We start from the raw sequence: 21,210 nt of genomic DNA, 5'->3' as shown, positions 1-21,210 counted from the left end.
CATAGATGGAAAGTGAGTAGAGCAAGAGGGCTAAGACCACAGCCCTGTGGTGCTCTGGTACTGATGGAGATTGTGGAAAAGTTCTTACTAATCTTCACTGATTGGCGTTCGATTCCTGGGATCACTGGCAAGTGTGAAAGGGGCTTTAGACTGCTCCAGGTAGCAGATATTTGTACTCCACCTATTCTTTGTGCAAAGTGACTTCTTTTGATTCTAGAACTAGAGAGCATAGATTCAAGGTGAGAGGGCAAAGATACAAGAGGGATACAAGAGGCAACCTTTTCATTCAAAGGGTGTTCCATCTCTGGAGTGAGCATCAGAGGAAACTGTAGAAGCAGGCACAATGACAACACTTAAATGACATTATTAATAGAGTTAGGGTGAGGGTTAGAAATAAGAGGGGCATAGAAGGATATGGATCAAATAAGGCAAATGGGACTAGGCCAGAATTTCAACACTATTGGTATGGGTAAGTTGGGCTGAAGGACCTATTCTATGCTGTATGATTGCTTTTTGCCCATAAGTACATCTTTGTTACTTAAGCTGCTTTCATACTTGCATCCCAGTAAATCGACCATTCAGTGTCCCGGGATAGGAATGGGGTTTGGCCTTTCACACTAGACCACTCCTAACGGGGACACTGAACGCTTTCACACTTGCAAGGGTTTATCCCTGGCATTTGGTCTGTTCTACCTTTAATCGCAAGTGTCTGCAATGTTGCTGCCCGTTTCACACTTGTCTGATTTCAACACCAGCGTCTGCCAGATGCTGGGGATTGTACTAGGGGTTGAGGCTGGAAATCCCCGGCATGAGATGACATCATCTGACGCTGGCGTTGAGCAGATTTTGCTTTCACATTTGCCACTTTAAAGGCCGATTGGCGTTCGATTCCTGGGATCACTGGCAAGTGTGAAAGGGGCTTTAGACTGCTCCAGGTAGCAGATATTTGTACTCCACCTATTCTTTGTGCAAAGTGACTTCTTTTGAATTTGTTATGGAAGTAATCAGTAACTAGCTTACAGAACCATAGAACACTACAGTACAGAAACTGGCACCTTTGGCCCTTCTGGTCCGTGCTGAACCATTTTTTTTGCCTACTCCCAGTCACTTGCACCTAGTCCATAAACCTCCATACCCCTCCTATCCATGTATCTGTCCAAATTTTTCTTAAATGCGAAAATTGAGCCTGCATTCACCACCTCAGCTGGTAGCTCATTCCACACCCCCACCACTCTCTGTGTGAAGAAGTTCCCCTTCTTGTTCCCCCTAAATGTTTCCCCTTTCACTCTTAACACATCTCCTCTGGTTTGTATCTCACCTACCCTTAGTGGAAAAAACCTATCTACATTTACTGTCTATCTCCCTCATAATTTTAAATACCTCTATCCAATCTCCCCTCGTTCTTCTACGTTCCAGGGAATAAAGTCCTGACCTTTCCCTGTAGCTCAGTTCCTGAAGTCCAGGCAACATCCTAGTAAATCTTTTCTGCATTGTTTCTATCTTATTAATATCATTCCTGTAGTTAGGTGACCAAAACTGCACACAATACTCCAAATTTGGCCTCACCAATGTCTTATACAACTTTAACATAACCGTTAAAAAAAGGGCTGCTGTAAAGGAAGCATTGTTGGTGCAGATCTTAGAGAGCGGAGTCACAGCACTGCTCTGAAGATTTCAACCACCTTGTCCTAATACCGGTGGCTCCTTGCAGGTTTTAAATGGAGCCAATGGTGGTTACAAGTATAATCCTGTAGCCATGAGGTCTGTTTCCAAGATGGCGGCACCTGTGCTCGGCAGCGACCATGAAGGGTGCAGACTCTGGGGTCCAGCAGGCCAGTGCAGGACACTAGAAAAGGGGAGAACACCCCTTCATCCCCCCCCCCCCATTGAGAAAGAGAAGCAGAGGATAAACCCTACAGGATGGTGACACGGCTGCAGACCAGCGAGGAGCTCAGTGGCCGCAGGACCCACACAGGCTGCGGGTGATATACAGTCGCGGGGGCCTGCACAGGCTGCGGGACACAAGGGTCATGGGAACCAGGTATCAGAGCCAGAATTCAAGAGGATGCTGAAGGCAAGAAGGGCCTCGGGCGCTGAAGGTTTCCTGATTGTGTCGGAGCTTTGGATCTGGAGCTTGGGTTGCTGATAAGTTGAACAGGAGTCTGTGCGGCTGCAGAGGCTGCGGGAGAGCTGGGCGAATCCATGGGCCCTCAGTGCCTCTGAGGGAAATCTTTTGCTTCTCTTGTTATGGGTACCGGGCAATGCTCATGGCAACTTATTCTGTGGCTTATGGCAGGCGAAAGCTAAAATATATCCTTTATGTTACATTTTTTACATGTATTAGGTGACAATAAAAACCTTGAAACCATTGGGTTTGAATACCCTTACGATGGAATTGTCAAACCCTTTTAAACCTTTATATAATATTGAAGTCTTCTCTAACATTGTTTCTCTGGTAAGGAGACCGGATGAGATTAAGCTCCAAGATCAGTAACGAGACTTCTTATTTCTCACCATTTCCACAATGTAAAGAATGCCAGAAATGGTGTCATTAAACAAAAATATGAAGGAAACAAAACAACTTAAAAATAAAAATGAGCCCATATCAGTTGAAGTCAGTAAACAAAATACAAATGATTGCATGTGAATGGTATGAAGGTGTGAATTACAAGATGTAGAGCAACTGCTGCAGAATGTATTCATTTGTCATTGAAAGTATGATGATATCAGGCAAAATGAAACAACAGACCTGCCTCCTGTAATTCTGATGGCTCCATTTATCAACTGAAGGTCTTCTTAACAGCGCCGATTGTAGTGGTTTACTTTTCTGAAGAAGGATTATATACTGCAGAGTGGGACTGACAGTCAGAATGAACCAGAGGCAAGGGCTTAAACTTATCACAGTCAGTTAAATATTTAAAAAGGGAGAGGGATAGTTAAAAAATATTTCTTTGATATATTCATTATTACAAGCAGGAACTCCAAAATCAGGAGTGTATAAATCTAGACAGCGATGGGAAACAGATTTGAATATTACAATAGACCAACAAATGTGGGGACATTTATGTAGGGATTGTATGAATGTAAGATATGGATTAGTTCAATATAATTTTTTTTACATCAATTATATCTTACACCACTGAAAATGAATAGATTGAAATCAAATTTATCAGATCAATGTTTTAGGTGTGGTAAGAACATTTATACATTCAATATGATCTTGTCTCAATGTGAGACCTTTTTGGGTGACTGTATGGAAGGAATTAAATTATCAATTTATCAACTGAAATTTGTTAATGTATTGCAAGTACTTGGAAATCAGATACATCTTTAACTCTACCAAGGAGGCATGCTGAAATTCAAAGTTTAGAAAAAAAATACTTATAATTTAAGAAATAACTATTCTATGTTTTTATAAATCTGGTGCCCATACACTCAAATAATGGGTTTAAATTTGTAGTGATATCCTTTTTGTCCTTCAAGCCCTGCAAAATTATCCTCTGTATGTTTATGTTAGAACTGATGAATTGTTCTACACATCTCTCTCTCTCTGCAATCCAAAGATCTTTTTTTACTTTCTTTTTTCTTATCATTTTATACCTATAATTTTTTAAAACTATTTTCAATTTGTATATTTTTTTTGGGAGGGAAGGTTGGGTGGGCGGGTGGGGTGAAAACCATCATGTATGTAATAATTTTGTTTTTTTATATCTGTTGTATAATAATAATTACTGCATGTAAGTAATATTAAATAAAATATTTAAAAGTATTAAACAAATTCAGTTTACAAGAGATCCAAGCCTCACTTGGGAGGGTTTACATGTAGAATTTCCCTAGTGTTTACAGCCTTCTGGTCCACTTATCCAACTGGTCTTCCTTTCCCCCTTCTTCATGCAAATTTTGGCTCTGATTAGGTGTGTTATTCCTCAGAGTGGGGTCACTCCTCCCAGCTTCTGAAGCACATTGTTTCTTTCCTTGAGATTTGTCTTCAGTGTATCCTTTTGTGGCCACAGGAGTCAGGTCATGACTAAGCCTGGCATAGAAAACTAACCCATCATCTCTCTGTATCTCCATATATTATTGCTAATTCTGAGTTACCTCAATGGTTATCACAGGCGACATTCACAGGGATAAAGATAAGTTTCTTTACCCAGAGGGTGGTGAATGTATGGAACACGTTGCTGCAAACGTCTGTGGAGGCTACGTCAATGGTATATTTAAGATAGAGGTAGAGTTAGGTCCTCCATAAACATATGGGTTTGATAGGTTGATTGGATGTAACTGGCGACATGGTTTTCAATGGCCAAAATTGGCTTCTAACATTGTGAATGGATTTAAATTAAAAAAAAGAATTAGAAGGGAATCAAGAATTACATAGTGTTGTAAAGGAGAGTAAATCAGCTGTGATGGAATGGCAAGGAGGATTCAATGGGCCAAACGGCCTAATTCCACTCCTGCGTCATGTGGTCCCAAAGCCAATGCCTATGTAAAAGCTGCCAAACCTTAAGAGGTCAACAGGAACTCGCTCTCCCTCATGGCCCAGATTTGCCACAGAACACAGAATATAGAACGCAAGTCAAAATTGGCCACAACAAAGCAAGGGGTGGAAAACCAGCGGAAAACAAAGGAATTATACTGATGGTAACATTTGGAGGGTGGAAAGTGTTAAACTGGCTTGGATGGACCTTTCCTGGACTCAAAATACTAATGTCATCACAAGGAAACCATGTCAGCGCCATTACTTTCTCAGGAGTTTGCACAGGTTCGGTATGACATCGGAAATCTTGGTAAACTTCTACAGATATGTAGTGGAAAGTGTGCTGACTGGCTACATCATGGCCTGGTATAGGGACACCAATACCCCTAAGTGTAAAGCCCTGCAATAGATAGTGGACACAACCCAGGACATCACAGGCAAAACTCTCCCCTCCGTCGAGAAATTCTGCATGGAACACTGCGGTTGGAAAGCAGCACAAACCATCAAGGATCCACACTACATGCTCTGTTCTCGCTGCTGCCATCAGTAAAGAGGTCTAGGTGCCACAAGACTTGCACTACCAGGTTCAGGAACAGCTGCTACCCCTCGACCATCAGACTCAACAACAAGCTCAATCATTTAAGGACTCTTTCTTTGCATGCTATTTATGACTGATTTTTAATTTATTTCTGTATTACACAGTTTGTTTACATTTCTTTATTTGTTTATATTTCTCTCTTTGGTCTATGTATCTTATTTTTTGAGGGTGGTTTGCAGTTACCGAGTAGAAATTCTGCCTGGCCCGCTGTGAAAAGAATCTTGAGCATTGAGTAAACGAGATTGGAGGGGCAGAGGAATCAAAGGCAGGAAAATGACTGCTGAGTGGTGGAGAGCACAGATGAATCGTGTTATCAGGACTTCTGTAGGAATGCAGCTGAGAGAAATGGAGCAACATTACTGTAACAATCATTATTAGAGTCATGACCACACTTTAGAATATTGGGCTCAGTTCTAGTCACCTCATTACAGGAAAGATGTGGAAGCTATTGAGAGGGTGCAGGTGAGATTTACCAGGATGTTGCCTGGATTGGAAAATATGTCTTATGAGGTAAGGTTAGCAGAGCTAGGACCTTTCTCTTTGGAGCAAAGAGGGATGAGAAGTGACTTAATAGAAGTTAACAAGATTATGAGAGGCATTGATAAGGTGCACAGTCAGCCTCTTTTTCCCAGGCCAGGAGTAGCAAACACCAGAGGACATCTGTACAAAGTAAAGGGGAGACATTGGGGCTAAGATTATTTTGCACAGCAAGTGAGTGCCTGGAATGCACTACTGTTTGTGGTTAGGGTTGGAGTCTCTTTGCCAGGCATTTGGATGAAATAAAAATAGAGGATTATGAAGTAGGAAAGGATTTGTGTTTTTTAGTAGGTATCTATGGTTGGCACAACATAGTGGGCTGAAGGGAATGATCTATGCTGTAATGTTCTATAATCAAAGAACCATTAAATGAGGCCATAAGAGGTTGAAAACAAAGGTGCAATGACCTCGTAGGGTATCGGATTGAGTGCATTTAGAGAGTTAGCAAATATCTCACTAAGGGCAAAATATGGTAGCAACAAAAGGCATTTTAATGACCTTAACATTAATTAAGGTAGAACTGGTGTAAAAACAATGGGGCAGAGAATTCTTCAGGTTTCCTTGGAAGAATTTCTTTTTAAAACCAGTACATTACAAACTGAACAAGAGAGCTCGAGTTCAAGAGATCACCAGAAACTGCAGATGTGGGGATTGTGAACAAGCAAGTAAAGAGGAGGGACTCAGTGGATCCGGCAGCAGCCGTGAGGAGAAATGGTCCATCAACGATATAGGTTAAGACACTTCAGTGAGACTAAGATGGGAAGAAGAGACAGCAAGGGGATGTGGTGGGAGGGAGGGGTCAAAAGGACACAGGATACTGGACAAATGAAAGTAGAGCGGAGGAAAAGGTCAGGAGGGGGAGTTGAGTGAAAGGTGAGCAGCGGAATGGGCCATGAAAATGGGAACAGGTAAAAGATAGGTGGGAACAGCAGAACCGGAGTGGGATATAGCTTATCTGAAAATGGACTTCGACAGAATTCTGACCTCTCTTTCTGCAGAGTCTACACATTCTCCCTGTGACTGCGCAGATTCCCTTTGGATGCTCAAGTTTCCTTCCCCAACCCAAAGACACGCTGCTGTGTTACTTTCCTGATGCAAAAAGATGAGCTGAGAAAATAAAATCACAGCATTATGGGGCAATGAGAGAGAATAAATGCAAACCAACCTCCTCTCATTCGACTCTGTCTATATCTCCCTCTACCTCGAGAAAGCTGCCAGTATATGAAAGGACCATCCTGCACCAATGACCCCTCTTTTGCCCCCTTCCGTCGCACAGATACAAGAGCTTAAAAGCATGCATCTCCCTAATTCAAGGATAGCTTCTTCCCTGGGCTTATCAGACTCTTGAATGAGCCTCTCACTGATTTCCCTTCACGGATTAACTGTACTTTTCTCTATATTCTGCACTTTGCCTTAGTAATGCTGCACTTATAATAACCCCGTACCTGCACATTTGGACCTAATGTAACACTACATGCTGCACTTTTGTTATATTACTGCTCTACGTTCTGTACATGAGTATGGGCTTGCTTGCCAGGCTAGCATGTAAAATAAAGCTTTCCACTGTATCTTGCACGTGTGGCATGAAACAATTCAAGGGAATAAAACACAAAAGTCTGCACATGCTTTGATTGTAGTAAAAACGCAGCAAAATGCAGGAGGAGCATTCGTAGGAGACAAATACCTTTATACTGCTGACGATCCGGGCCTGAGCCCTTCTTCAAGGAAGCAAAGAATAAGCAATAAAAATAAATCAGAAAAATCTCAGAACAGAGACAGCGCTGGCTGTGGGAAGAGTCCAGTCCAACAGAAGGTGGTAATTGGATAGGATAAGGGGAAAGGTGAGAATTGATTTGTCTGTATGAAAGGAGACAGAGGGAAAAGGGAGAGAGACAGAGCTGGGGGGGGAAAGTGGGGAGGGTGTTTAAAGAAATCCGGAAAAGTTGATGTTAATGACATTGGTTGGAGTGGGCCCAGATGGAAGACGATGTGTTCCTCCAATTTGCAAATGGTCTCAGTCTGGCTGTGCATGACCCCATGGATAGACATGTCAGCAAGGGCATGAGATGGGGATCCACGCTATTGTGGTAGACTGAGCCGAGGAGTGATTCAATTCAAGGCAGAAGGGATATTGGACTGATGGCACTGCTTTGATTGTAACTGACTGGGGCTCAGTTGTTACTGAAAATGTCCAACTGACAAGAAATTTTGGGGAATTTCATGAATGACTGAAGACTAATGAGGTATTTTGAGAATGAGTGGGTGGGGCCTAACAGAAACTGGAGAAGCCCAACTTACTGCCATCTGGTTGGAGAGTGCCCAGTGTGATTGCCAGATGTGGAGAGTCAAGGGGAAATCAGGATTCATACTGCTCTCAGTGAACAATGAATCTTTCTACAGGAAACTTCACAAGGCCCTCTTGTCTTTCTCCCTAGTTAATCACCCTTGATAAGTATTTGCCATGAGCTGTGAATGAAAAGAGCTTAAAATGCAATCTGTAAACTGAGAAGAAGCAGACAACAATGTTAACTTCAGTACAGAAGGAGTAACGTTGGATTCATTCTCTAAGGTTGATGATACAACATCTGTGGCCAGGGCTTGTTCTTTGCCTTAATGAGGCAACTCAGTGATGGGATGAGGGACAAAAATTACAATGGTCACCAATAGGCACTCCACTCCCCAGTCCTCCCAGAGGAAGCCTCAGAATTCAAACTTCAGCAAAATCAGTACTTACGCATCTTCGTCCTCAACACCAGTAAAGTTTTATGACAACATTAAATTTCAATAATGATTTTAAACTAAAAAATATTTTCAAATATTGCACAAATGGGGGAGGTCACGTTCTGAGCCAGTTACCTAAACCTTTGTATCAGTGTTTAGTGTCCTTTAGTATGACTTCTGTCAATGGTGTATTTCAAGAATGTAACAACCATTTCAGTGGAGATTTAATCTACTTCAAAAGCAGTGGGCTAGTTAGTTGGCACAGATTTTCGATACCTTGCCAGGTACACCGTCAGGGCCTCACCCATTGCAAGGGTTCGCCCTCTTGAATGATGTTCTGACATCACCCTCAGAGACAGATATCACAGGATTCTCAGGGATTCTCATAGGCACTGTTTGGTTCTCCTTCTCAAAGCGGACACAGAAGGTGTTCAGCTCATCAGGCAATGAAGCATCAGGACCATCTATGGTGTTCGCTCACGCTTTGTTGAATGTAGTGGCCTGCACTCCCTACCCTAGCTGGCGTGTATCTGCCTCTGGAGCCACACTGGAACCAGTTGGACTCCTGAGCAGAGTTCTGGTCACCATTGCACACAGAGGGTAGGTTGCACCTGAAAAACTCCAGATGTTCCAGCAGGACTCTTTTTGCACCCTTGAGCACTGAAAGGTTTTAGCTATGTTATTATCTTTGGAATTGAGAAATATGAGGGGAGAATTAACTGAAGTACATAAAATATGGAGGGGGAAAAATGGAGTATTTGTCTTTACCGAGGAATCAATAAGCAGAGAGGATCTAATGTTAGAGGGTAGGTGGGGTGGGAGTTTTCATCTAAAGGATCAGTGAGGTCTGGAATTCTCTGCTAAGTGGCAGAGGTAGAACTACTCACTTTATTTAAAAACATTCTTGAATGAAAGAAGTTGGACTTCCATGCTGCAACCGTGGAGCAGGCAAGTAATAGCCTGGAAACCCCTTCAGATGGCATGGATGCTGGGCTGAATTCCGTCAAATCCTTTTATAATCCAAACCTGGCCAGAACGCAAAGATTCAATACTCTTGGTTCAGTTTCTCATAAATGTTGGGGTTTGTAGTAGATAAGAAATATTGCAATTGAAAGGGCAATAAAAGGGTCAAGTTCCTGGATGTTACTGCCTTTGAAGATCCGTCCTGGGCCCTCCATGTTGATGGAGTCACGAAGAAGGCTCACCAGCACCTCTACCTTTTGAGGAGATTCAGTATGTCACCATAGACTCATGAAAATTTCTACAGGTGTACCTGTCTGGTTGCATCACTGGAGGTGCCAATGTTCAAGGCAGGAAAATCTCCTGAGACTTGTTAACTCGGCCTGTGATATCGCAGGCACCAGTCACCTCTCTATCAAGGAAATTACAAGAGGAGATGTCTTAAGAAAGCAGCCTCTATCCTCAAGGTCCGCAACTACCCAGGCCCTCTCCTCTTCACTCTGTTACCTTCAGGAAGGAGGTACAGGAGCCTGTAGACGAGCACCCAGTGGCACAAGGACAGCTTCCCCTCCACCATCACATTTCTGAATGGACATGACCTCACTTTATCCTATTTTCTTGCTCTACTGTATTTATTTTGAAATGTAATTTATAGCAATATTCGCTCCTGCGAAACAACAAATTTCCTGACCCGCTCATGGCAATAAATTCTAACTTACCATCCTTCGCATTCAATACACAATCCTTCACAATATCTGTCAGATCCAAAGGATTCCACTCCTTCCCTTTCCCTCCCCACCATCCAGGAACCCAGACTTTCCAGGCGAAGCAACAATCAACTTTGATTTATTTTGAAATGCAAATTACATCAATGTTTGGACTGTAACGCTTCTGCAAAACAACAAATTTGTGACATGTTCATGACAATAAATTCTGATTCAATAAAATAAATGCTGGAGAATGATGGTGAATGGGTTGTTACTATAAAATTAAAAATGAACAATTCTTCTTCATAAAAAAGATATACCGGGAGTTAACGTTTAAAAATTAGGTCTCCAAAGTTTTGTGAATTCCTCCCAAAGAAAAGTCTTTGCCAGTCATGCTGTTAGTTCTGTTTTGTTGCTAGGCAAACGCAAGAGACAAGCTGAGCACCAGTCCTCTCAGATAATTCCCATCCGACGCACGACGGGGGTGTCCCAGGACGGTTTGTGGAGATATTTCGTGGGTGGTCAGTGCTCATTCGCTTCCCACTGTTTACCAGTCCTTTGATGTGTGACACAGGCCTCATCTGTGTTGGGGGATGGTCCAGAAACATGTTAAAACAGGGCTCTTGGTCTCCTTGACCCGATCAGTCAGCAACTTATATACATCCTGTCCTCTAATTTAATTAAAATCTTCTGGCAGGGATTTGAAGGATATTTTTCATTGGGGTTTGGTTTCAAGCATACTTCACTGGCTGAAAAGAAATTGCTGGAACCTCGAGATGCACAAGAACTGAAAATACTGGAATCTTGAGCACTCAGAGAGAAGCTGGAGGGGCACAGGAAGTCAGTCAGTGTCTGGAGAGAGAAATGGGTCAAGACCCTTTCTCGAGACTCAAAAATGAACCTGACCCAAAACACGGACTGTACATTTCTCTCCATCGATGCTGCCTGGCTGATGGATCTCTCCAGCTTCTCACAGTGTGTGAGAGGAACTCAGTAGATAAGGCAGCACCTATGGAGGGAAGAGACAGTCGTATAAGCCCATTGGCCAAGTGCAAGGCTAGGTTCTTTGGAGCCACAGGTCAGAGATAGGCTGTTTTGCCCATTAGTATGTGTGTAGACTCATTGACCTGCACCCAGGCCAGAGTCCTCCATATCCCTCCCATCCATGTACAGTAAAAGTCCAAAAAACCAGATTCCAGAAATCCAAACCACCCGAGAATTTGGACTCCACAAAACTTTTAAAATTTAGCAGGCTTTTGTGTGCGTGCATGCATGCATAAGCACCACAGATGCACAGAAGTTGCGGAAATGAACAAATAAATATTTATTTGTTTCTTTTTTGTACTTTGTATCTTATGTGAAAAATGTTTGGTTCTGACTTACTGCACACTGACTGGTATGGAGGTCCCAATGCACAGGACAGGAACCAACTAGAGTTGTGAACGGGCATCTGTCTCCGCTCTTCCCAGGACATCTATATAAAAGGCGGTGTCTCAAGAAAACAGCCTCTACCTTCAAGGACCCCCACCACCCAGACCATGCCCTCTTCACTCTGCTACCATTGGGAAGGAGATGCAGGAGCCTAAAGACGAACACCCAGCGTGGCACAAGGACAGCTTCTTCCCCTCCGCCATAAGATGCCTGAATGGACAATGACCCACATACTTCCTCACTTTCTCTCATTTTTATTGCATTATTTATTTTTAAATGTAATTTTTAGCAATATTTACACTGTAATACTTTTCTTTGGCTTGGCTTCGCGGACGAAGATTTATGGAGGGGGTAAAAAGTCCACGTCAGCTGCAGGCTCGTTTGTGGCTGACAAGTCCGATGCGGGACAGGCAGACACGGTTGCAGCGGTTGCAGGGGAAAATTGGTTGGTTGGGGTTGGGTGTTGGGTTTCTCCTCCTTTGCCTTTTGTCAGTGAGGTGGGCTCTGCGGTCTTCTTCAAAGGAGGTTGCTGCCCGCCAAACTGTGAGGCGCCAAGATGCACGGTTTGAGGCGATATCAGCCCACTGGCGGTGGTCAATGTGGCAGGCACCAAGAGATTTCTTTAGGCAGTCCTTGTACCTCTTCTTTGGTGCACCTCTGTCACGGTGGCCAGTGGAGAGCTCGCCATATAACACGATCTTGGGAAGGCGATGGTCCTCCATTCTGGAGACGTGACCCATCCAGCGCAGCTGGATCTTCAGCAGCGTGGACTTGATGCTGTCGACCTCTGCCATCTCGAGTACTTCGACGTTAAAAATCTTCGCTAGGATTCTACTAAATAGAATAATACCTAGTGTCGCCGAGAATATTCTCCCAGAATCACAGTGCGGCTTTCGTGCAAATAGAGGAACTACTGATACTAATACTACTGCTGCAAAAAACCCCAAAATTTTACAACATGTTCACGACAATAAATTCTGATTATTCTGATTCTATTTATTCTCAGGGCTGCTCGCTCCTCAGTGCCCTTTCCATTTACACATGGCTGATGGTACCACATTCAGCTGCTCACCATGCCTGTGGCAGTTTGGCCTCGACTCAACCCCACTTTCAGACTTTGCATTCCATACCATAAATACAGTTACAAAACAAATCCATCATCTTGTGACTTCTTTTCCCATTGATATTCTAAATCTGGGCCCCATTGGTTCGCCAATCATTCTGGCACTGATAAAAGCTTCTATAAGTATCAGAATTTATTGTCATGACCAAGTCAAAAATTTGGTGCATCGCAGGAGCATCAGAGAGCAAACATTCCTATTATAACCATCTTACAACATTAATATATAAAAAATAAAATACTAGTGCACAAAAAGTAAGGCAGGGTCTTTGGTTCATTGATTATTTAGGAATCTAATGGCAGAGGGGTAGAAGCTGTCCTTGTGCTGCTGTGAGCTCGTCTTTAGGCTCCTGTATCTTTTTTCCCCCAATGGTAGCAGAGTGAAGAGGGCATGGCCTGGGTGGTGGGGGCCTTTAAGGATAGAGGCTGCTTTATTAAGACACCGCCTCATATAGATATTCTGTGATGTTGCGGGCTGAGTTCACAACCATCTGGAGTTTATTCTTTCCTTGAGAGTTGCTGCCTCCATACCAGGCAGTGATGCAACCAGTCAGAATGCTCTCCACGGTGAAGTTTATGAGAGTCTTTGGTGACATACTGAAACTCCTCAGACATCCCACAAAGTATAGCCACTGGCGAGCCTTCTTTGTGATTGCATCAATATGGAGGCTCCAGGACAGATCCTCGGAGATGCTGACATCCATGAATTTGGAGTTCTTGACCATCTCCACTACTGAGCCCTCGATGAGGACTGGGTCGTGTTTCCCTGACTTCCTCCTGAAGTTCGCAATCATCTCCTTGGTTTTGCTGATATTGAGCATAAGATTGTTGTGTTGCATCACTCGAGGCTTCTCCCTCCTGTGCGTTTCCTCTTGCCGTTTGTAATTCTGCTGACAACTGTGGTGTCATTGGCACACTTGTAGATGGCACTGAAATTGTGCCTGGCCACACAGTCATGGGTGTATAATGAGTAGAGCAGTGGGCTAAATCCAAACTCCTTTTTTGTTGCATAAACTTTGAATCCTCTACTTTGCACCCTGTATAACTCTGAATGCATCTGTTTACACATCCTCAAACCAGAGGAAAATAAACTGCAGACGCTGCTACCTGAAACAAACGCAAGGTTCTGGGAATACTCAGCAGGTTCAGCTGAGTCATTGGGGAGAGAAAACAGGCTGTGTCAAAGAAGAGCTTTGAATCATCTCGGCTCTTAAGCAGAAGCAAACACATTTTTCCTTTCTCTTCACTTCACTGAAACTTTCATTCTTTGTATTATTGCAACAAACCTCCTCTGCTCATTCTTCCTGAACAGCTTCAGCACACTGAAATCTTGCGGGAACAATGGTTTCTGAGTAGCCTTAATAACTTTTACATTGAAAACATTTGTTGGATGCATCACAGCGTCACATGGCAGCTACACTCCTCGAGAACACATGAAGCTCCAAAAGGTAGTGAATACAGCTTAAAACATAAAACAAACTTCCCTCTCCTCCATAGACTCCATCTACATCTTCTGCTGCCCCAGAACTCCAGTCAACATGCTGCGTCACAGCCCCGACCCACTCTCTTCTCCCTTCAGGGAAAAGACTCAAGGGTGTGAAAGCATGTGCCAACAGACATTCCCCGAAATGTTGGTTATGTATCTTTACTCAATAAAGCACTCTGTTTGACCTTCTGAGTTTCTCCAGCGTCAGCCACCGTCTCTGAAGACTCTCATGTTTTACTCCTCTTCTTCTCTGCAGCCATCGGGCTCCTGAATAAACTCCATAATAGTTTTAGTTTTATCTACCTTTAGTTTATGCTAATTGGTCATTGTATTCGCATACTCTGCAAATTGTGTGTTTGTATTGCTACCTGTAATGCTAGAGATAATGCTGTAATGCTAGGTACTTGGCGCAAATAAACTTTTCCCCCTTTCCCATTCCACCTTGTTTCTTCTTCCACGTGTCAAGTTTAGTCAGGGCCCTTCCTTTTTAGTTCTGTGCATGAACCATGATTTATTCTCATTTGCAAATGGCAGGGTGCCCAGACCAATGACTCAAGGTACGTCTGACGGTAATTCCCTCTCTCCCCCACATTCCACACAAAAGGCATGGCTCAAACGGAATATGTATAAGGAACAATCTCACATCACTTGAGGGGGGGGAGTGTGAGGGTAGGATTTGAGGGTTTCTTCAGTTAAATGAAAATCAATGGGTTGCCTCACACTTGAGGAGAGAGCAACTCTGGTCTCAACTGCTGTGGAGCATAGCACAGATACGTTAGAAAGGTTCTGAGCACAATACAGCCAATGTCCGCTCTTTGAAAGTCCTTCGTCACATCTACTCCCTTTCCCCTGCAGCCCTGCAAACATTTCTCATTCAATTATTTCCCTGATTTCATTTCAAAGGGTTATCACTGAAGTGAGAGGAGATGAGATTTTATTAGTGTGTGGGCAGCATGGGGAGGTTCCAGAGATGAAGGCTACTGGGGGAAATAAAAATGCTTCCGTGTTCCCTGCCTGAAGGCATCAGTGAGAAGAGATGGTGACCATGGAGACAGGGAGCCTTTCTGATGCTTGCTGCCTTCCAGAGTCGGTGTTTCACATTGATGTCTTCAGTGGCTGGGAGCTCAGTGTAGCCATGGATTTGGCTAGGTTTCCCACTTTCTGCAGCGTTTTGCATTCCATGAGTTTGAAAACCAGGCTGTGATGCAACCAGTCAGTATACATTCCACAGTGCACCTGCAGTAGTTTGACAGAGTATGCCAAATCTTCTTGGACTTTTCATAATGTAGAGGCGTTGGTGTGCCTTCTTCACCATTACCTTGATGTGCTGGCTCCAGTGGAGATCTTCCAACATATACATTCCCAGGAACATGAAGGAACTAATCCTCTCCACTTCTGTCCTGTCAATGAAGACAGGCGTGTGGTCCCTCCCCATCCTATGGTCCATAATAACCTCTTTGGTCTTGCTGCTCCTTTCAAGCAGTGACCTTCAGACATGCTGCATTAAAAAGTGTTTCCTCGTGTTATCTGCTCATCAACTGAAACTTGTCGTCACAGACCGAAGTCCCTTTTAATCTTGCAAGTTGTCCCAAAAAAACATTAACAGCCAAAAGAGTCCAGTGTGTAAGCAAAATCTTCTCAACGCCGGCATCAGGTTATGTCAGGGATAGACTGCCTCGGCCCCTAGTACAATCCCCGGTGTCTGCGGACGCCGGCTTTGTAATCGGGCAAGTGTAGAATGGGATAGAAAGGACCCAATCTTTTGCGCGAGTGCAGGAACATGAAGGAAGAAAAGATTAAAATGAAGATATAAATTGTGCCATGGGAAAGACGCGGTGGGAGAGAGAGGAAATAAATATCAATAGCGGACAATTTTTAAGCAGCGTGGGAACATTACTCGCGCTATAGCTAGCGTTATAGTGTTTTAGAGTACAGAAAACAGGCCCTTTGCTTCAGCAGCTCTGTGGCGACACAAGAGCAGCCAGTCCTACAACCATCTTTATCAGAACTCAAGTTACACAAAACGATTTTCTGAACATCTACAGTGAAATTTGTGTTAGCTGAAAGGTGCTGTTATAGAACATGGAAGATTAAAGCACAGTACAGGCCCCTTGGCCCACATAATTGTGCCGATCTATGTAAACCTCCTCCACAGCCATCCAATTCTTCCCTACCTCATACCCACAATCTTCAATTTTTTTCTTCAATGCACGTGCCTATCCAGGAGTCTTTTAAATTTCTCTATTATATAGCAGAGCAAAAATAATTTAAACATAGCTTGTATTTACTTGAGGCAATTATGTCAACCGTTTTATTATAGTAAAAACCAGAATAGACAGGAAATTGCTTCATCTGACAGGAATTCACAAGGAAACACCAATTAGAGTACAGCAGTGAAGCTGGAACCTCTCAGCTCCTCTGTATTACAACTGTTTCTGTTCAGCTGACTTTTTTAAATTAAAAAAAGTGACTAGATTCCATTCAGGCTGCAGACATACTGCTGGAGACTGATTGTTGCAGCCAGTTTGTGTCAAGGTTAATGGAATATGGATGCTGGGTTTTATCCATAAGCAAACACCAATTTCCTGCACACTTCACTTCGGAGGTGCCTAGATTGCTGCTCCTCTCTCACGCCTCTAATTAATTGGAGTTTTGTTGATGTACCGCCAATTGCAACCAACCGTCCTCCACCTGCTCTCCAGGTCTCTCACGCCATTTACCGAATACCCTGCGAAACCCTGTGGATGTTGACATTGAATTTGCCGATCGTTATTGAATGAAGATCTACCGGGACCAATGCCTGAAGAGGGCACACAAAATCAGTGAACCGGTGCAGACTCGAAAGGCCGTAAATGGCTATATGTTTTAAAAAAAAGAGCAGCAATGACCTTGGTGGTGGGGATGTCAGTCTGGGAAAGGACACATCCATCCTGTGAGGCAGTGTCGGCTCCCAGTAACAGGAGGGCTGCATAATCTCACAAACAAGCCATCTTCCCTCCTCCTTCAGTTGGTATTCCTCACCTCAGAACCTACTAAACACGAGAGGAAGCAAGTCTTCCCTAAACACTGGTCAAGGAGGAGGAGATTTAAAAAGAGAGTTCACACTTTTGGTGGATGCCCTTTTACTCTGCTTGAAGCATCATTTCTCTCTTTATGTTGCCTGAATGACCTGAGTACAGGTGGTCCCTGACTTACGATCATAATGGGTTGGAGGGATTGATTGTAACTTGGTCATAAGTCGGGGAACGGGGACCTCGGCTGCCGCTGGGAAAGGGGACCTCGGGCTGCCACCAGGAGCAGGCAACCACTGTATACAGTACTTTTAAAGCAAAATATGAACTTGTACAGTAGTTTTAATAAAGATTTATTTAAAAATTTAGATCGTATGTGTGGGTGGACGGAACTTGCATGGGTTGGAAGTTGAGGATTACCTGTATTGTGAACATTTTCTGTCTTTATTTGGCCTTGTGGGTCAGTGCGCATTACTGATACTTCTGAGTGAGACTTCTGAGGGTTTCACTCCCAAAACTAGATTGACATAAATGATGCATGGTTTGTAATAAGTTGCTCAGGATGGGCTGGGTTTGCCTGCTCATAGGAGGATCTATGATCAGACTGCAAAAAGACTGTCTTCACTACTGTATCACCATAATTGTTTTCTTGCACTATGGCAATTGAATACAGAACACTGCAGCACAGTACAGCCCCTTCGGCTCTCGATGTTGTGCCGACCTATATATTCCTACCAAAATTTAAAAAGTACTAAGCTCTTCCTACCCCATAACCATCTGATTTTTTTCACCCCTGTGTCTTTCAAAGAGACTTTTAAATGCCCCTAATGTTTCAGCCTCCTCCCACAACTACCTGTCTATAAAAATTTTACCCCTAAACTTCCCTCCCTTAACTTTGTACAGATGTTCTCTGGTGTTTGCTACTCCCGACCGGGAAAAAGGCCTGATCTCTGTCCCTCATTATCTAATGCCCCTTATTATCGGTCTATTTGTTATTTCTTTTTTTTAAAAGAGTTGCAGGTCCTTCCAGTGCACAAGCCCATGCTATCTAATTAAACCCATGTGACAAATTAACCCCGCACATCTTTGAAATATGGGCGGAAACCAGAGCACCCAGAGGAAACCCACACAGACTCCTTATAGACAGCACTGGATTCAAAACCAGGTCGTTGGTGTTGTAATAATGTTGCGCTAACCGTGCCTGAATTTAGATCGTATGTGTGGGTGGACGTAACCTGCGAGGGTTGGAAGTGGCGCTAACCATGCCCCTGTTCAGATGCAGCAAGGATTTCAGTGTACATTGTCGTCTTCTTCTTCTGGCTCTCCATCCCATAGGATGATGATGGGTCCTTTCAGTCAGTTTGTGGGGGTTCTGAGGATACCCCACTCCTCAGAAAGGAACAGAGTGGGCATGAATGGATTTTAGGTGAGTAGGGGGTTGCACAGGTCCAGACCCACCCTCTTGACATCCCCTCCCAGCATGATGAGGTCCAAGACGGCTGGGGGAAGTTATGCTGCAGTGAAAGGCCAGACCAAGCTTCAATGCAAGGGATGTCCTTTCTGCGCTTCATGGCATGTGTTTGCTAGATGGCCCTTGACCTACAAGAGGGTTCAACCTCCCTTTGACAGATCTTGTTTTTTTTTAATCCTGCATGTTGTCTAGCCACCCTCCGCACCAGGCAAGCCTGGAGGGGGAGCCAGTTTAGTCGCTGACCTTCAATAGGCAGTCCTGGGTTACATGATTAACCACTCTGATGAGTGACCTGACTCAATGTACATTGTTCAATTTATATGACAATAGACTCATTATCATGTTGAACAGGAATGGGGTTATTTTTTTCCTGTAGCTTGGGCCTAATATTTCTCAATCAACACTTTAAAGCAGTGGTTCTCAATCTTTTTCTTTCCACTAAGTATTCCCCATGTCATAGGTGCTCTGTGATGAGTAAGGGATTGCTTAAGGTGGTATGTGGGTGGAAAGAAAAAGTTTGAAACCCACTGTTTTAATCGTACCTTAGATGCACAATTTCATAACTCCAAAGGAAATGGGCCAATAACAATTTTTCTCAAGCAAAATATTTCAGTAATAATTGGGTCCAGAGCAGTGATTCTCAACCTTCCCTTCCCTCTCACATACCACCTTAAGCAATCCCTTACTAATCACAGAGCACCGATGGAATAGGGATTACTTTAAGTAGCATGTGAATGGAAAGAAAAAGGTTGAGAACCACTGTTTTAATCGTACTTAATTGACTCGTTATGTGCATGGTTTCATAAAGGAAATTGGCTGGGCTGACAACAGCCCAGAAGAATGCAGGCTTTTTGCAGTTGTGCTTTAAAGATTAAATGTTACCACTTTCAAAGCATATTTATACTTTACTTTCAAGTGCGGACAGAGAGAGAGTAATGTTGATTTGCATCAGACATTTTTTTGTGTCAAACCCAACCTCCCAATTGATGCTATTTTCATTTTGTGCTTCTTGGAAAAGCAACCAGCATATTAAAAGATCTATCCTGCACCAGCACAGACTTCACTCCTCTACCAGGAGGACTGCAGAGAAAGTGTACATGTTGGTTGACATTTACCAAAATTCACTGAAATTTGGCAATGAGCAGGAGAAATGGGAAGCCTCAAAAGTTATGCTTCCTTTTTAGACAGAATAAAAAAACTAAAGGAGTGAAATATAACAGATAGGATAGCATCTTTCATTAGGAAAATTCTGGAATCCAATAATAAAGGGTAATTGTTGGAAATTTAGAAAACCATTGGTCATTCAAGCGGAGTTAACGATTTGATGAAAGGAAAAGCATGTTTGACAAATGTGCTAGAGTTCTTTGAAGGATGTCACAATCAGGATAGACAAAGGAGAATTAGAGGATAAAGTGTATTTTGATTTTCAGAAGGCCTTTGAGAACCATGAGATAAGAGCATAGCAATCAGGGATAAGATATTAATGGATAGAAATGGAGAATTGAGATAAGTGGTCCATTTTCAGATTGACAATCAATATTAAGTGGGATCAATGGTGGGCCTTCAACTACTTATATTCTATTAATAATTTGGATGAAGGAATCAAATGTTCTGTCACCAAATCAGCTGATTACTGTTATGAGCCCAGAGCACCCCAAAACCCAGCAGCAATAGAAGTTCACCAAGACAAATTATTATATGTTTACCATCAGAAAGGAGATTCTCAAGTATGAGTTCAGATTCAAGTTCAGTTTCTTTCCCAGCTTTATCAAACTTCTGAGTAAATCTCTTTAAGTAAAATAGTGATCCCTTTGCTTATTCTCTCTGTAACTCTGTACTCTTTACCTTCGGCACTGTGTATGGGTTGATGAGCTAGACTGCTCACAGAAGAAACTTCCTCTTCAGACCTTGGTACGCGTGACAAATACCTTGAGCTTCACTTACGTTTGTTGTTAAAAACAACTGGATCGATTAAGTGCATTTAGTGTCTGTATTGTGATCCAAGAATGTGCTAGGGTGATTTACACTGAATGCAGTAATGTCGTCATTTAGGAAGGACTAAAGTAGGTTTATAGATTTGCGAGTTCACACAAACTGATCAGAGCATTGGCTTTCTCAACCTTTTTCTTTCCACTCACATACCACCTTAAGCGATCCCTTACTCATCACTGAGAACAGGGAATACTGAAGTGGAATGTGAGTTTTGAAAAAAGAGGTTGCCCTCTCCTGATCTAGACCCTGCATGTAGTGCCTGCACGGTGGGTGACCTCGCACAATGAGGCAAAGTGAGGATTTCACCTATTGTCTCGGGTTCTTTTCATTTTGAAAGTAAGCAAAGCAAAATCCAGAATGTTATTCATCAATTGTGCAAATGTCACCGGGCCTGCTATCTGCTGTGAATTTAGAATTCCTCGTAAAACAGGAGCATTGACCCTGCAGTGGCTTTACCCATCCTTCAAAATTAATTCCAGATCCTTCACTCTTTTCCTGCATTTCAGTATTAGAGATTTCACAGTACAGATGGGAAGCAGGGAGAATCCCACAGAACCACCTTTGGAGATCAGAGGAGAACTTCTTCAGGGTAGGCAACCTTCGAAGAGATTTCACAGATGAAGGGCTCAAGCCTGAAACGTTGTTTTTGTAGCTTTGTCTTTTGCTATATAAAAGGACACGGTTTGACCTGCTGAATTT

At 43.1% G+C, this 21,210-nt stretch overlaps 1 protein-coding gene and 1 long non-coding RNA gene across 6 annotated transcripts in view; one reads left to right on the top strand and one right to left on the bottom strand.

Moving 5' to 3' along the window:
* rnf24 (ring finger protein 24) overlaps positions 1 to 21,210 on the bottom strand; it is a 181,479-nt gene that overhangs the window by 116,628 nt on the left and 43,641 nt on the right. The window contains exon 1 of one of the 5 annotated variants that reach the window (XM_069923578.1): positions 6,597 to 6,658. The exons of 3 other annotated variants lie outside the window; for them this stretch is intronic. The gene's annotated coding sequence lies outside the window, so the exon portion shown is untranslated. Of the gene's footprint in view, positions 1 to 6,596; positions 6,659 to 21,210 lie in introns of those variants that run through there. One more of the 5 variants, XM_069923580.1, reaches the window with a different exon arrangement.
* The window catches only part of LOC138757007 (uncharacterized), a 105,332-nt gene that overhangs the window by 83,346 nt on the left and 776 nt on the right, over positions 1 to 21,210 (top strand). The gene's annotated exons all lie outside the window — the stretch shown is intronic.

The sequence above is a fragment of the Narcine bancroftii genome, chromosome 3, assembly GCF_036971445.1.
Source record: "Narcine bancroftii isolate sNarBan1 chromosome 3, sNarBan1.hap1, whole genome shotgun sequence".
Taxonomy (NCBI): Eukaryota; Metazoa; Chordata; class Chondrichthyes; order Torpediniformes; family Narcinidae; genus Narcine; species Narcine bancroftii.
This window is presented reverse-complemented; position numbering and strand designations above follow the sequence as displayed.